The sequence below is a fragment of the Rattus norvegicus genome, chromosome 4 (assembly GCF_021556685.1).
Source record: "Rattus norvegicus strain SHRSP/BbbUtx chromosome 4, alternate assembly SHRSP_T2T, whole genome shotgun sequence".
Taxonomy (NCBI): domain Eukaryota; kingdom Metazoa; phylum Chordata; class Mammalia; order Rodentia; family Muridae; genus Rattus; species Rattus norvegicus.
Genome location: NC_141537.1, coordinates 182,290,483 through 182,305,634, shown reverse-complemented (window position 1 = coordinate 182,305,634; position 15,152 = coordinate 182,290,483). Strand labels below are relative to the sequence as shown.

The following is a 15,152-nucleotide window of genomic DNA, read 5'->3' as shown; positions in this document are numbered from 1 at the left end:
CCAGATGCTGGCCTATCGGAACTATCTAGCAAACCAGTGGACAATGTATTTGGTTATCTAAATAGGATACACTTAGCTTAATGGACATGACCCATGTTTTACAGATATTTTGGTCCCATATTTCTGTATCATGGTCACTAAATGTGAGTTGTTCCAGGGCTATCCTCACTCTAGAAGAGCCCGCATAATGTTATTCAACAAAGAGAATCAAGTCTGTTGTGAGATAGCAATCGGTTAGAAGCTGGTTCCAGAGCCATCCTCTTCCAGCTTTCCAGTCAGGCTGAAGAATGGCCAAGAAGAAAGAGCCCCTTTGCGGTTGGTGACTGGTTCATGAGGCGGGAGCTCAGAGCTGAAATGTAAGCCATCCTTTGCAGGAATGCACAACTCACACAAAGGGCAAACAGTGCCAAATATAACAGAAGACTAAGTTCAAAGTCTCTTAACACCTCAGACCCAGCGCAGACGGTGCACATGAGCCTACATGGACAAAGTCACCAACTTTCTAGAAGGGACTATACTGTGCTAGTCTGAGGTATCCCTGCTCAAGCCACCACATGTGCTTAACTCCACCTCAAAGAAGCCTCCAGTTATCCTCCCTTGCTTTCCATTACTTTTTAGAGATTAATTTTTATTTTTAATTACATGTGTATGTACGTGTATGTGTGCACGTGAGTGTAGTTCCAGTGATGGCCAGAAGAGGGTGTTATATCCCCTGTAGCTGGAGTTACAGGTAACTGAGCCACCCAGTGTGGGTGTTAGAAATCAAACCCAGGTCCTCTAACCACTGAGCCCTCTCACCAGCCCCTTCGTTTTCTTTCCCGAGATAACTTGCTATTGAGTGAACCTTTCCTGGAGAGAGATGCAAATATCTATCCACTCCAGGCAGGGTAACAACACAGAGACCAAAGAAGAGATTCCATCCAAGGATAGCTTAGTGGGCCAATGAGTTTAATTGGTGCTCCTTACAGGACCTGGGTGAGGAGTTACTTACAGGAGCATGGATAACTTATGAGCAGTTACATTACTGAAGAAAAAGTTACCTCAATCCCAGAAAACTAACTGCATATATATATATATATATATATATATATATATATATATATATATATATATATATATATTCTCTCCATCCATCCATCCTGGGGGGGGTGCTCCTCATAGCTTGAGAGCCCATGGTCAAATCCTAAGACATCTCCACAACCCTCCCTCCTCCTTCTATGTTCTTTCCAGAACAAATGAAGCCTAAATGTGGTTAGCTACATTACAATATGTCTGTCAGTGGGCTTTGCATCCAAGTATACTGTGGACAGGAGTAGACAAGGGAACAGTGCTCAGGGTACTGTGCTCAGGGCCTGAACCCTAGAACCAACTGCCTTGTTTTAGATCCCCAACTGTACCTCACTGAGCTGGGTGCCATCCACCCCACTACTTAACTGCTCTGGGCCTAATCTTCCTTGCCCGTTCACCGGGAACACCAACAACGTGCACTAGGAAAGTTGGCTGCAACGATCGGACGAGCATTTACGTGGTTTATAAAGGGTGTCGAGAGCTCAATTACCTGCTGTCATCGGCATAGTCTCAGGACCACTGTGGAAGCAGGAGCAGGACACTTGGGGGGCAGTACCCTATGCAGAGAGGAAAATGATCCTTAAAAGAAAAAAAGAGTGAATAGAACAGAGTGGGGCATGCGTTACCTCCTCTATGATGTCATCGCAGCCTGGCAGGGTCCAGGAGATCATGTGGAAGATGTCTTTCCTCACCTATTCACAACCCACCCTCACCCTCCTCTTGTCTCCCTCACAGACACCTCCTACTAAGAGGACTCACTGTTCATGTCTCAGACTTCCTCACAGGTGGGTAGGATGGTGAGTTCTAGCCAAGAAAAAAAAAAGAAAAAACTAAACTAAAAGTCTCCCAGAAAGCTCACAGGAGTCTCTGCTCAGATAAAAAGATGAGTCCTTCACTCTTCATGTTGCCTTGAGTGAGAAGATGATGCCTGAGGCCCTGTTGGCTTTATGCAAACGCGGAGTTACAGGTAAGAGGAAGAAAGCAGGCATACGAGGAGGTAAAGATAAAGCAGAGACAAACATAGTTCCTGATGGCTCTGCCGTTGAACCGGTGCCAGCAAACCGCTAAGTCAGGCTTCTAGTTATGCAAGGCAAAAAAAAAAGCCCCCATTGTTCAATCTACCATCGATCAAACTTTGGTTACTGTTGTTGCCTGCTCAGAAGTGCTTCCATCAGATATGGCTTCTCCTTCGCGGGCATCGCATAGATGATTGTGAAGAACGCACATCCCGTTTGCTGCATTTCCCAGCCCCGCTGATAATGAGTCCCACCCACCCTTGGGGTACACAAACTCGGATGCTTATCAGGATCACTTGGAGGTCCTTTAAAACATGAAGATGGTTGAGAAGAATGTGCAGAAATGTTGTTTCAGATAAGGGGAAGCACAAGCTCATGGAAAGCAAAGCCAACATCCACATAGCCTGCAAAGAACCTAAAACGTGTGCTGGCTGCAAAATGCACCTTTCTAGACAGCGTTCTCCATCTATGGATCTTAGACTACACGTTCCAGCCAGTTGAAAAAGAAACACACATTTTAGAACCCTGTTTCTTAACTCGGGGTCTACAGAGCTCTTCCCACTGGTATCAAATCCTGGGGTCCCCACTCTGGATTTCTTTACTGACTGCAATTCTTTTCTTTACCATAGTCAGTGGTTATCTACATACCCCAGGGAGTTCTAGACACTGGGCTGTGAAATAAGTCAGGCCCATAATTATTTATTTGATCTATAAGATATGCAGAAGATTATTTTAATCAAGGACGGAACAACTCGATAATTAAACATAATTCATCTAAGCTCTCGCTACACACTGTGGTCCAGTCTAGCCTTATCTGTATTGTTTGAGGACTTACCAGAAATGCTAAATTTAAGCCCTTATTCCAGAATTACATCAGAATCCCATTTTAATAAGAATCTCCAGGCCTTCTGTATACATATTGAGACTTGGAAAATGCTTCTGTGAGTGTCTGTTATCAAATTAACGGTACACTGGGAGCCCTAAGGCCTGGGCCTCAAGTTCAGAGATCAGCCTTGTCTGTGAGCCGGATCAGACATTAGGCACCATGACTCATCAAGCACAAGGCACTAAGGCCCTTCAAGCATCAAGCACCATAAACATATACTTTTTAATAACACACACACACACACACACACACACACACACACACACCCCAAGGACTCTTGTTCCAGAGACTTGTCTCTATTCTCTGGAACCCATGTTTCTTTTTCAAAGAATTTTTTTAAAATTTATGTGTACACGTGCATGCCTCTGTGTACGCACAAACCACATGTGTGTGTGCCCAATGGAGGCCAGAAGAGGTGGCTAGGAGGCCTGAAATTGGAGTTACAGGCAGTTATGAGACGCCCCAGTGGATGCTTCGAACTTCACTCAGGTTCTCTGGAAGACTGCTGAGCCATCTCTCTCCAACCTCAGGAAGACACAGTTTTAATCAACACCTTTGGAGTGGTGTAGGCTGACCACAGACCACGGGGTTACAGAACTTTTGAGGGGGGAAAATTCTTGAGGATGCCAATTAATTAGTCTGGCTGCTGATTGATGTGTATCGCTGGTGAATCTTCGAGTAACTGTGCCTCTTCAGAAAGCACAGCAGAGAGTAAAGCTCTGACTCCTACCTCCTGCCAGAAATTATGCTGGCTGCAAAATACTACCTACAGACAGCCTGCAGCCTGACAAGGGCCAAGCCTACCAGCAAGCCAGACTCGGGAGACAACACATACAGAGAAACTCCTTTTCGGGCTAGGTAGGGAAAGAATCGTGCTTTGAAACCACACACCTTCTGACAACTGAGAATTAAATAGAGAAAACCCTTACCATTTTGGAGGAGGGTCTAAATGGTGACCTGGTACAAACCACCACAAAAGGACCACATAAAAAGGCCGCGTTCTCCTCCGGTTGGCCAGCATTATGATTCTCCAAGCACAAGTTTGCCATGAAGAATCTGTGGAACTCATGCACACAGGTTGCTGTTTATCTTCAAGTGCCTCCGGGCCCTGAGAAGTGGGCATTGTTTGATACAATGTTTCATCCAGAGGGTTGTTTCATCCTGAGGCACATGATCTGCTTAGTTCTCCTACCTAAGTTGTCCAACTGCTAAGAGACAGGATGCTAACTGCTAACATCCAGTTAACGTGTTTCCCACGGTGTCTGGAACCCAAATGGACAAGCAGAAGCACATGCTTGCTTGATTGAATAAGGGCAATAAACACATTATACTGTCTTCCTGAGTAGTAACGTCATGCTGACTGATCCCCGACATGGCAAGGGCTTGACCATCACCAGGAGATTTTTGAAACACCACGTCAGTTGTCCATCAGTAAGAGACTGAATGAAAGAGCAACAACAAGAAGCAAGTCATGTCACAGCATGGGGCGGTTTTCGAAGACTTAATGGGAATTATATCATTGGATTCCCATGGCAACCTTAAAGAGCAAGGTGTGAAAAGTTTGTCTTCTGATTTTTTTTGGGGGGGGGGATTACTGTGGCAAGATGTACCAGACTGATAAAATTCTAAGGGCACAAAACAGTATTGTTAGTTGAGGGCTCCAAGCTGCACAGGAAACTTCTAGCAAAACATCCATCTCCAATAGACCAAACTACATACCTGGGGAACAACTCCCTGCTTCCACTGTCTCCCAGCCCTTGAAGCTTCTCTGCTTCTGTGAATCGGCGTGTTTTAAATGCCTTGTTCAAGTGAATCAGGCAGCATTGGACTTCTTGGATCTGGCTTATTTGGATTGACATAATGTCCTCCAGGTCCCCTTACGTCAAACACAATACCATTCTTTCTTTAGGAAAAGACTCAAAAGTATTCTAGTTTAAAGTCCATGCCATATTTTTAAATTATTTTTATTCTTTAACCTTTTTTTTACAGTCCAGTCATTACCCATGTCTCATTCTGCTCTCTGCCAGTTCTTCCTCCTATTCTTCCTCCTCAGTCACCAAGAGGATATCCCACCCCACACACACCTCCACCTCCCACGAGGCCTCCCTACTCCCTGGGGCCTCAAGTCTCTCAAGTGTTAGGTGCCGTCTTCTCAAACTGGGACTAGACCAGGCAGTCCTCTGCTGTATATGTGCCAGGGGCACCTCAGACAAGCTCATGTATGCTGCTTGGTTGGTAGCTCAGCGTATGAGAGATCTCAGGGATCCTGGTTAGTTGAGATGGCTGCCCTTCCTATGGGGATGCCCTCCTTCTCTTCAGCCTCTCCCAGTCTTTCCCTAATTCAACCACAGAGGATGCCACATTTTTTATCTGACCTTCAATTGCCAGGGAGCCTCCAGCTTGCTTCCATCCCTGGCTATTGGGAATAACGCTGCACATGGGTGTTGGTGTCTCCCGGAGATCCCTATACAGAATCTTTCTGATATACAGACCTGGGGCAGGATGGCTAGAGCTGGATCAAAAGGCAGTGTTCGTAGTATTTGATGGAATCTGCATACTCATGTTATCTTTTTTTTTCCTTAGTGACTGAAACTTCCCGTTTTACATCCCAACCTCTCAAAATCTCCACCAATATTTGTTACCTTTTACTCTTCGTGCCAGTCACGGGTGTGAAGAAACAGCTCACTGTGATTTCATTTCGCATTTTACCAATATTTAGTGATGCCCCACATCTTCGACAAATACGCTGATTACGTGTTTGTTTTCTCTGAGCAAGTTTCTGTTCAGGTCCTTTGACTGCTTCTAAAGTTGTGTGTGCTTTGGTGCATTGAGTTGGAAGAGTTTTAAGACAGTTCGGCTGCCTCTCTCTGGGCTGCTGTCTCACTCTGTCTTTTTTCTTATGTGCGGAGGGTTTCCATGTGGTACAGCCCCCGTCTCTGTTTTCTGACTTATTGTTTGTGCTTTCTAGCTGACAGGCAAGAAATCATTGCCAAGCAGTGTCATGACGTTTTTCTATTCTGCCCCAGGTTTGCCACTTAAGCCTTTAATCCCCTCTACCTCAGGTTGGTATGCATGATTTTGGGCCAATTATTTCAGGCTTCCTGATACCATCTGTGGAAGACGTTATCTTTTCCCATTGTGTACTCTTAGCACCTTGTTCAAGGTCAGATGACTGAACGCATCAATTTGCTTCTGGATTCCATTCTGTTCTGCTAACCTGAGTGTCCACTTAGTCCCAGAGGCGTGCAGTTTTGGTTACGCAGCTTAGTTATATATTCTGCCATGCAGTTTTGGTTATCACAGCTTTTTAACATATTTTCTGGCATTGATGGCTCTGGCATGGCTTTTCTTAAAACCATGACGACTGTTCCAAACCTTTTGCAGTTTCATATAACTTAGGATCCATTTTTTCTGTTTCTATGAAAATAAATACCTTTGGGACCAAAATAGGGACTAGTGAATCTGTAAGTTGATTTTGGGTAATTCATTTAATAATCTTGTCTTCCAGTCCACAAACATGGAGGATCTTCCTACTTACCTGTTTCCTCACTGACCTTTTAAAGTCTCAGTCTTTAACCTCCTCGGTTTAGGTGTTTCTGAGTAGTTTAACTCTTTGATGTTAATATAAATTGTGTTTTCCTCATTCGTTTTTGGGTAGTTTAGTATGAGTGTGTATCACGTTGCTAATTCAGTAAGTTAGTTTTATGCCCTACAACTTTGCTGAATCATGTGTTAGCTTCAAGGAGGATGGGGAGGGTGATTTGGAAAGTTTGCTCCATGTCAGAGAATGTCCTCTACAGAAGATCTGGCTTCCTCCCTTCTCACACAGAGCCTGTAGTTTCCTGTCCGATTGTTCCAAATGATGCTTCCAGTATCACGATGATTAGCAGTGTGGTAAGTGTGGGCATCTCGGCCTTGTCCCTGATTCTGTGGAAAAACTTTCAGGTCTTCTGTGTTTAATATTACATTAGACATAGGGTTTTCTTAGCCATCGTCATATTGAGATAAATTTCTTCCATACTCTGCTAAGGGTTTTTATTCTCAAAAAGGTTTTCAATTCAGTTTGCAGTTGATGAAGAGGAGGGTCAAAGAGCCTTTAAACATGGCATGTCTGTTTGGTCCAAAGACTAGAGAAAGATTTTTTAAGATGATTTTTTTCTGTGGAATGGACCTTGCTGGGATACTCATCTATTGAGAACAATGTCTACTTCCCCTAACCCACATGACCATATATAGGGCATAACCTTAAGAGCTGTAGCAGCTGTCTGACTCCCAAAGGCCAATTGACTCTCAACACATCAAAATAAAACCAAAGATCTATTGGCTCCTTTCAGTGCCCCATTCTGTGGGTCAGGTTCTCAGGGTGCTCTTGTTTGAGTGTCCAAAGAGAAAGATGGGAGCTGGATATGGTAAGGATGCATGTTACCAAGCCCAGCAAGCTGAATCCAACTCATGGGCTACAACAGAATAGAAGCTGAGAACTCTGGCCTCCACTGTGTAGATGTGTGCCCCTCACATAAACCAAATAAATAAATATAGTCACTTCTAAAGGAGATGAAAAACACAGGTGACTTGCCTTGCTATTGTAATTGAAATGCCTGACAATTGCATTTTAAGTAATGAAAGGATTATTTGGGCTAACAGCTTGAGGGTAGAGTTTGTCACAGTGGGAAAGTCAGGACAGCGGCATCTAGAAGCAGCCGCTCACAACAGATCTACAGCCAGGCAGCGGGGAGGCAGATGACAACGTCCAGTGCTAAAATCTGCTGTTGTGTTATTCAGTTCAAGATGAAGCTCATGGATTGGTTCTAACCACAGTTAAGATTGATCTTCCTACTTCAGATAACCTAATCTAGATAGTTCCTTCAGAGGTATGCCCTGGAGGCTTGTCTCCTAGGAGATTCTAGATTTTGTCACATTGACAAGATTAACCACCACAGAAAGATGGTGAAGACTAGCCATCTGTAACACCACGAAACTGCACATAAGCAAGATGAATAGAAGGGAAATGGTAATTTAATACAGACTGTGCCGATGGAAAATTATAGAGGGCAAGGTACAGAGCCCTGAACCAGTGTGGTGCTCTGTCAATCACACTGCCCTATTAGTCACTCCAGTGAAATAGAGATTCAGCTCTTCTAGAGTTAAGTCTACCCCTAACCTAAATCCATTCCCATCAGAGGGGATGGAGCTTCACTCCATCCTTATTGAATGAAATAAGCGCTATGGTTTGATGGCCAAAAGGGAAAAAGTACAAGAGGGTGCTATGGCAACGTTGATGTGATTATTGAAAACCAGCAAGTTTCAGCAAGTTTTCCAGCCTTTCTTCTAAATCCCAAACCTTCCAATTCTCTTAGAGGGTGGAAGAGAGGAGGTGGAGACAGCCTTAAAAGACAGAACCTAAACCCACAACAGATCAGATGACTGGCTTAAGAGACAGTGCAGAAAGGTGTTCATCCACAGTTTCCCAAGCTCTGAGGCAGATAATGAAGTATGTGGTCCTGAGTTTGGGTGCCCAGAACTCACATAAAACTAGATGTGGTAGGGCACATTTATAATCCTAGTATTTCTACAGCTGGGAGGAAGTCAGGGCAGCAACTCAAGGGAGAAACCTGAGGGCAGGATCTGAAGAACAGGTCGTGGAAGAACACTGCTCACCAGCTTTCTCTCCATGCCTTGCTTTCTTATATCCCCATGTCCCCCTCACCCAGGAGTGGCACTGCCCACATTGGGCAGGGCTCTCCCACATCAGTTGCCAATCAAGAAAATGCTCAACAGATATGCCTGCAGTCCAATCGAATAGAGAGACAACTTCCTAATTGCAGTCTCCTCATCCGGGGCGACTCTCGTTTGTGTCAAATTGACAATAAAACAGCCAAAGGCACTTAATATTTCAAAACAAAAATTCAGCCTTAGGTTGCTCTCTGTGTGTCTGATAACTGACCTTGACTCTGCTTCCATAAGATATTCTTAGATCCCTCTTCCTTGGTCGTGTTCAATTGAAAGATGGCTGCTGGTGACATCTGGCATGTGTGACGCAGCAGTGTCTATAGCAGGAAGGGAAGAACGGACAATCTTCCAGGACCTCCCAGTGGTCCCTTACCACTCGAGACTATTGGTAGAATTAGATGAGCACTGCTTACTGCTATGCGTATGTTGAAGCAATCACTGACAATGAGATCCAAAGGGTATGGCTGGTTTAAATTGTTTAAGAGGCTCCCCAGGGACTGAAGTCAGGGGTGGAGCCTGCTCCCCCTGGAGAGTTCTATCTCTTACTTGGATGGATATCTGGACAGAGCACAGTCTTATTGAGGAGGAGGAAGGGTGTGTGAGAAAGGGCACTAGATGACCAGCAGTTCCTTCTAAGGAGTCTCCCTAAAATGCTATTTTTTCCTTCATGGGGGGATGTTCTAACTGACACTAGTTGGAAAACAGAGTAGCATTTTCTCCTTCAGGAATCTGCTTTGGTGCGTCTCCTGTCCCTGGGAGATCTGGGGCCAATACAAGTAGCAAGAAGCTATTCCAAGTGCTTTTTAACTGGAGAAATGGCAGCCCAAGAGTCAACTCCTTTTCACTGACATTTAATTTGGAAGGAACAGAAATAGGAAGTTTGATTATTTTATATAAACCTAATGACTCTCAAACACGCAAACCTGTGAACTCTCTCTCTCTCTCTCTCTCTCTAAAGGAAGAGAAAAAATTCCCTTTTCATGTTTATGCATCCTGTGCAGTTCTGTGCTATAATTAGATGATGACTTGAGCTATGAACCTCATTAAAATTTCTTCCAGGCCTGATATAAACTTTTAGGATGGCAAGAACTGAGGCTCCAAGCTAGAAGTGGACCATGTCCTGGCAACATTCATTGGCAATGGGTTTTCTTCAAAGTTTCTGGCCTTTCGGATGCCATCCTCATCTACAGAGATCCCTGGCTCTGGGATTCCTTCCTCTTCTGCAGAGGTTTCTAGCCTTTGGGATGACTTCTACACTGTAGTCAAAATCAGAAAGATCAGTATCAGCTGGTATCCAGTATCAGTAACCCTCAACTGTGATTCTGATATGCTTTAATGTCATGGGAGGGGCAGAAGTGAAAGAAAAACAAAGACCCAAGTCAGACAAGAATAATCTAGAGCAAGTCCAGCCTTAACAAGAGCTTCTCTGCTTCCGTCTAGATGGAGGGACACACCTAAGCATAGACAGACCTAAAGACCCCACAGTATCAAGAATTTGGTCATGTTCAGAAATCATGTGCACAGAGTTTGGGAGTGGATTTTGGTAAGCTCCCTGTTCTCTCCTTTAATCTCCCCTGTAAAAGCCTTTTGAGTGATTTCCCTCCTCCTGTGTTAACGTATATTTATAGAATGTTCTAATTAGTGCCGTTTCATATCCCTTCAGTGCCCCTCCCCATCCCTGCACTTTGACTCCAGCCTCAGAGTCAGATGTTGTGCCTGAAAAGTCCTTTAGTTACCATGGTTACTCAGAGGGTCAAACTGACCCTCCCCAAAACCGAATATTGCTGACGATTGGATACCACAGGAATTGCAATAGCCTCAGCTGCAATAGCTGTCCAAACAAAGATGTTTAGAAACCAGCAGTCATTGTGAAAGATAACACCCTGTCACAAATCAATTTGCTATCCCTCGTTGAACGTTATTCAGCCTGGTGTTCACACTGGCTATCAGGTAGCTTGGTATTTCCTGACCTGATTTACACGTGCTAATATTGACTTGTCCCACAAAGGAAGGAAAAATACTGGAAGAGTGAGGAGAGAAACAAAAGTCCTGCGTTTTAGGGTTCTTTCCATTGTCTAGTTATCCAAGTACAATTCTAAATGCAGCGGGAAGGCAGGAACAAGTCTGTGCTACTTGTGTCTATGCAGAACAGTGGTTGAGTTGTAGTCTGTGAACAGAGTTAAACATTGCAGCAAAACTTCAACAGCCTGAGAGACATTTCTCCCCAGATTACTTTGTTTGGTCACTATCATGGCTCTAGGAAGTGAGTGTAAATTCCATCCCCATTTATAAGCGAATAAATGTAATGTGAGGGGTTGTGTCTCATTTTTAGGTTAATACAAGTAGCTGGTAAAAGAAAGAAATCCAAGGTCCCAACTCTCTCGGTTGCTTTTCTGTTGCGATGATAAAATCCCATAGCCAAAAGTAACTTAGGAAAGACAAAAGGTTATTTGGGCATATGGTTCCAGGGCGATAGAGCCCTCATGTCCAGCATGGCACCGTGGCAGGGCTGAGAAACCAGCTGATCACATTTTATCCACACACAGGAAACAGAGAAAGAGCAGGAAGTTAGGCCAAACTATAAATCCTCAAAGCTGCCCCACTTCCCAGTGACATGCTTCCTCCAATAAGGCTCCTTCTCAAACAGTGCCACTACTCAGAAACACGTGTTCACATCCACGAGCCTCTGAGGAACATTTCTCGTTCAAACCACCACACCTCTGCCCACAGTGCTTAAAAAGACAGACCTTGTCATCTAAAAAGTTGGAAGCCAGCTGGTTACAATTCAACTGCTCCTTCCTGTATACGAACCTGTGGCTTGGCTTTTCCTGTCACTTCTCTTTGGCTCAGGATAAAATGGCACAAGACTTGGGACATTTTGATGAAGAAGGAATGTGTCCGATGAGATCTTTGAAGTAGAGTACCCTGCTCACTTGGCTGAGGGAGAAGAGGGAGGGCTCTCCTGACAGGCTAAACTCTTCCACTCACCTTCACCTGTCTCTTTTTATCCACCCCTGTGGTCCTCGCTGAACTGCTTGAGATCCTGCCTCTCCCTGAAGAGTGTGGCCCCCTTAAACAAAAGGCTGCTGTCCCCTTTCAAAGCAACCCCTGGTGCACACTGCTCCGTTGCGTCCAATTTTTAAGATGAAAGCACCCACTACTCTTGGCCCTCGGCCAAAAACCATTGCCAATATTTCTTCTTCCAGTGCGTCTATTAGAACTTGAGATAGGCCCCATTCAAACACTCCCTGTGCCAAGAACTCTGGGCCAAGATCTTGGATGACTGAGCAGGACAGCAACTGTGATTTTCAAGCCCTAGTCAATGACATGTTTCTTTTTTTTTTTTTTTTTTGGTTCTTTTTTTCGGAGCTGGGGACCGAACCCAGGGCCTTGCGCTTCCTAGGTAAGCGCTCTACCACTGAGCTAAATCCCCAGCCCCAATGACATGTTTCTAACGGTAATACGGGAGCGTGTGAGGTTTCAACCGACTGGCTTTGCAGTGACCTTTCTTAGCAGGATTGATAGGGTCTCGCGAATCCAGAGATGTCTGAGTCTTCAAACAAATGGTAATAGAGAATTATAAACCGTAGGGATTTCAGCTCAGGTTTATTTTAGGTCTCCGGTATATGTCTTCATTTCTCTGAGCCAACGTGCTTCTATACCAAGTGGAAGGGTGTAGCTCAGAGCTGTTGTAAGGAGAACATAGGGTTTAAACCACAGCTATGGTAGGTTCTGTGAGGGGAAATTGTGGTTTAGAAAATTTACTGAAACTGCACTTGTGAGCATTATTATATAGTTGAGTGTGGCAGAGAAAGGAGTGAAACTCTGACTCAGATATGATTCCACTCTGCCCAGCTCATCCACCATGACAAAAGAACCTGTTTATTTACTGCAGGGAAAAAAATTCAACGTGTGTGAGGCTGCAGTTAATGCTTTAGCTGTGGTGGTTTTGCCTGAAAGACAATAGACTTTTTTTCCCCTCATTTACAGGAATTAAGATTACTGTGGTGCAGAACAATGACTCTCCTCCACTCTGGTCATGGCGTGTGATGACCAAACCCAGGCTTATTGTGCCATGATTTAGGAAGTAAGATGAATGCACAAAAGAAACTGGCCTTTGATGGTAAAAGTGGTTTATTTCTGGGTAAGTCAATTTCATTACACAGAGAATACTTTTTAAGAAGCCGTATTTAACCTGACATTTCTATTTTATCAATAGTTCTCAAGTTTATTGACAGAAGATATTAACAAGGACACAGGAATCGTGAAGGGCAAAAAAATATGCCTTATCGAAGAAGTGCATGTACGCTCACCAGGACACCTGTTTGGAGAAGTTGGTACCACCTAACTTTCATTTGCTCTTTAACCCTTCGGGTTGTTTGCTGGCCGAGTGCCTGGGCCACTGCTGCTTGAATAAAGTTCTTTGCCTTCTTGGGGACATTTCTGCGTTTATTTCAGTGGGGAACGATAGACAATAAAGTAATGTGGCTGAAACATTATTACGCCAGTATTCAAAGATTTACACTTTTAATATTAGCCAAGTATATTAGAAAATGCAAACATAGAAATACACAGCTGTAAAGGGGCTGTCGTTAGAACCCCAGGACTGAGCAGTGCCCAGACCCAAGACACTCGAGCGACATTCGTTTTAGTTACTATTTGAATGACTAAGTGAATCAACAGACTATGTTCTCTACAAAGAGCCAGACTCTGTCAATATCGACCCTCACCCCAGCCCCTACCCCACATCCCCCCAAAGCCCACCCCAACCCCCATACCCACCCCCACGCCTTACCCCCCACTCCCACTTACCATGCTTCCCTTTCACATCTGCTTCTTCCTAAAAGGGATCTTATGATGTCGCCAGTTGTAGAGAATGTAGCCAAGCCACAAAGAAAAAAATGTCACTTCAGTGTATGGCCTTTTCTTTCCTCTTTAACACAGACCTCGGGTAGGCCAATAGCTTCAGGATATCAACTTCTCAGAAAATAATGTGGTTTTTTTCCACGTATTATCAACTTTTTCAAGAATTTACTATATATTTATATCCTCAATAGGGAGTAGGTGATGGGCAAATATAAGTGTGTTTTTGAAAGAGCTGTGAAGTCTATTCTTGTTAAGTCCATCTGTAGGACCAGGGTCTCCCTCAAAAGTACACATCTTCTTTAAAGTCCTGAGTGTAGAACTTGGCATCAAATAAATTCTAAGACCTTCAAAGTCAAGTTGACTCTCAAGTCAACACAGCGTGGTAATAGCTGTGTAACCAGCAGAAAAGAGGTTCTTCTTGTTTCGCTCTATAAAATTACAGTGCTCTGTGAGACGTCTTCCAGCAGCAGAGTTCAACATCATCAAAGAATGGGTCTTCTTGACCACTTTCAACTGAAGGCTTAGCTTTCAGGAACCCACAGCGATGGGAGAGAGAGGGAGGAGGGGAAGAGGATGGGGGAGGAAGAGGGGACCAGGTGGGGGGACCAATTGGTTACCCAAGCAAATGATCCAAGGCAACACCAACAAACCCCACATTGTCCTTAACAGGCCATGTAAAGCCAGGCATGGTGACACACACCTACCACCCCAGTACTTGGGAGACATGAGCAGAAGGATCACAATTTCCCAACAGCCTAAACTACACAAGGAGATTCTGTATTTAGGAGAAAATAATGGTGTCAGATAGATGTGAACTCAAATTTTCACTACTAGTTACTTACCTAACTGGAGAAAGTAAAGAAACAGCCCGTTCTGAGTGAAGAAATGCTATTTTGAAGACATTATTGTGCCAGGTACATATGTCTGGAATATTTTACATCCATGACTACTACAATGTTAGTAGGGAAAATTATAAAAATCCTGTATTAGGCTAAAAATACAGATGTCAGGAGACTGGAACATCATCTATAGAGGAAGCTATCATTTGTTTGCTAATTCATTTGTTTTGAATTGAGACAGGGTTCCACTCTGTGGTCCAGGCTGGCCTCCATCTCACTCCTGAACCTGCTGTTCCAGCCTCCCTGTTGTTGCTATTCCAGATACTTCCTAATCACACCTGTCTGTAGGATCTTCCAATAAAACCAAATATTGAAAAATGGTTATATGTTGCTTACACGGAGAACGACCTTAGGAGTCTAGATAGGGGAAGAAGATGCTTCATGAGCTACAGTCACACTGATATATCTGACCATACCGGCAAGCACTCGAGTCCTACATCATCCCGTCATCACGTCATCACGTCCACGTCATCCCGTCATCACGTCATCACATCACGTCATCACGTCCACGTCATCACGTCATCACGTCATCACATCATGTCATCACGTTCACGTCATCACGCCATTGCATCTGTCACCATGTCACCATGTCATTGTGTCACTACATCACATGTCACAATCATTGCCGCATCCTCGCTGCGCCACAAGTGAGAAGGAAATCCAGAGATTGTTTTCAATCAGCATCCT

At 44.2% G+C, this 15,152-nt stretch overlaps 1 long non-coding RNA gene across 1 annotated transcript; it reads left to right on the top strand.

The window, feature by feature from the left end:
- The first annotated feature begins 1,748 nt into the window (after positions 1 to 1,748).
- Positions 1,749 to 13,137, top strand: LOC108350879 (uncharacterized). The gene is made up of 5 exons (XR_015687282.1): positions 1,749 to 4,520; positions 6,800 to 6,864; positions 10,141 to 10,243; positions 12,691 to 12,823; positions 12,920 to 13,137. It is a non-coding gene; the product is annotated as an uncharacterized LOC108350879 (long non-coding RNA).
- The last annotated feature ends 2,015 nt before the right edge of the window (positions 13,138 to 15,152 follow it).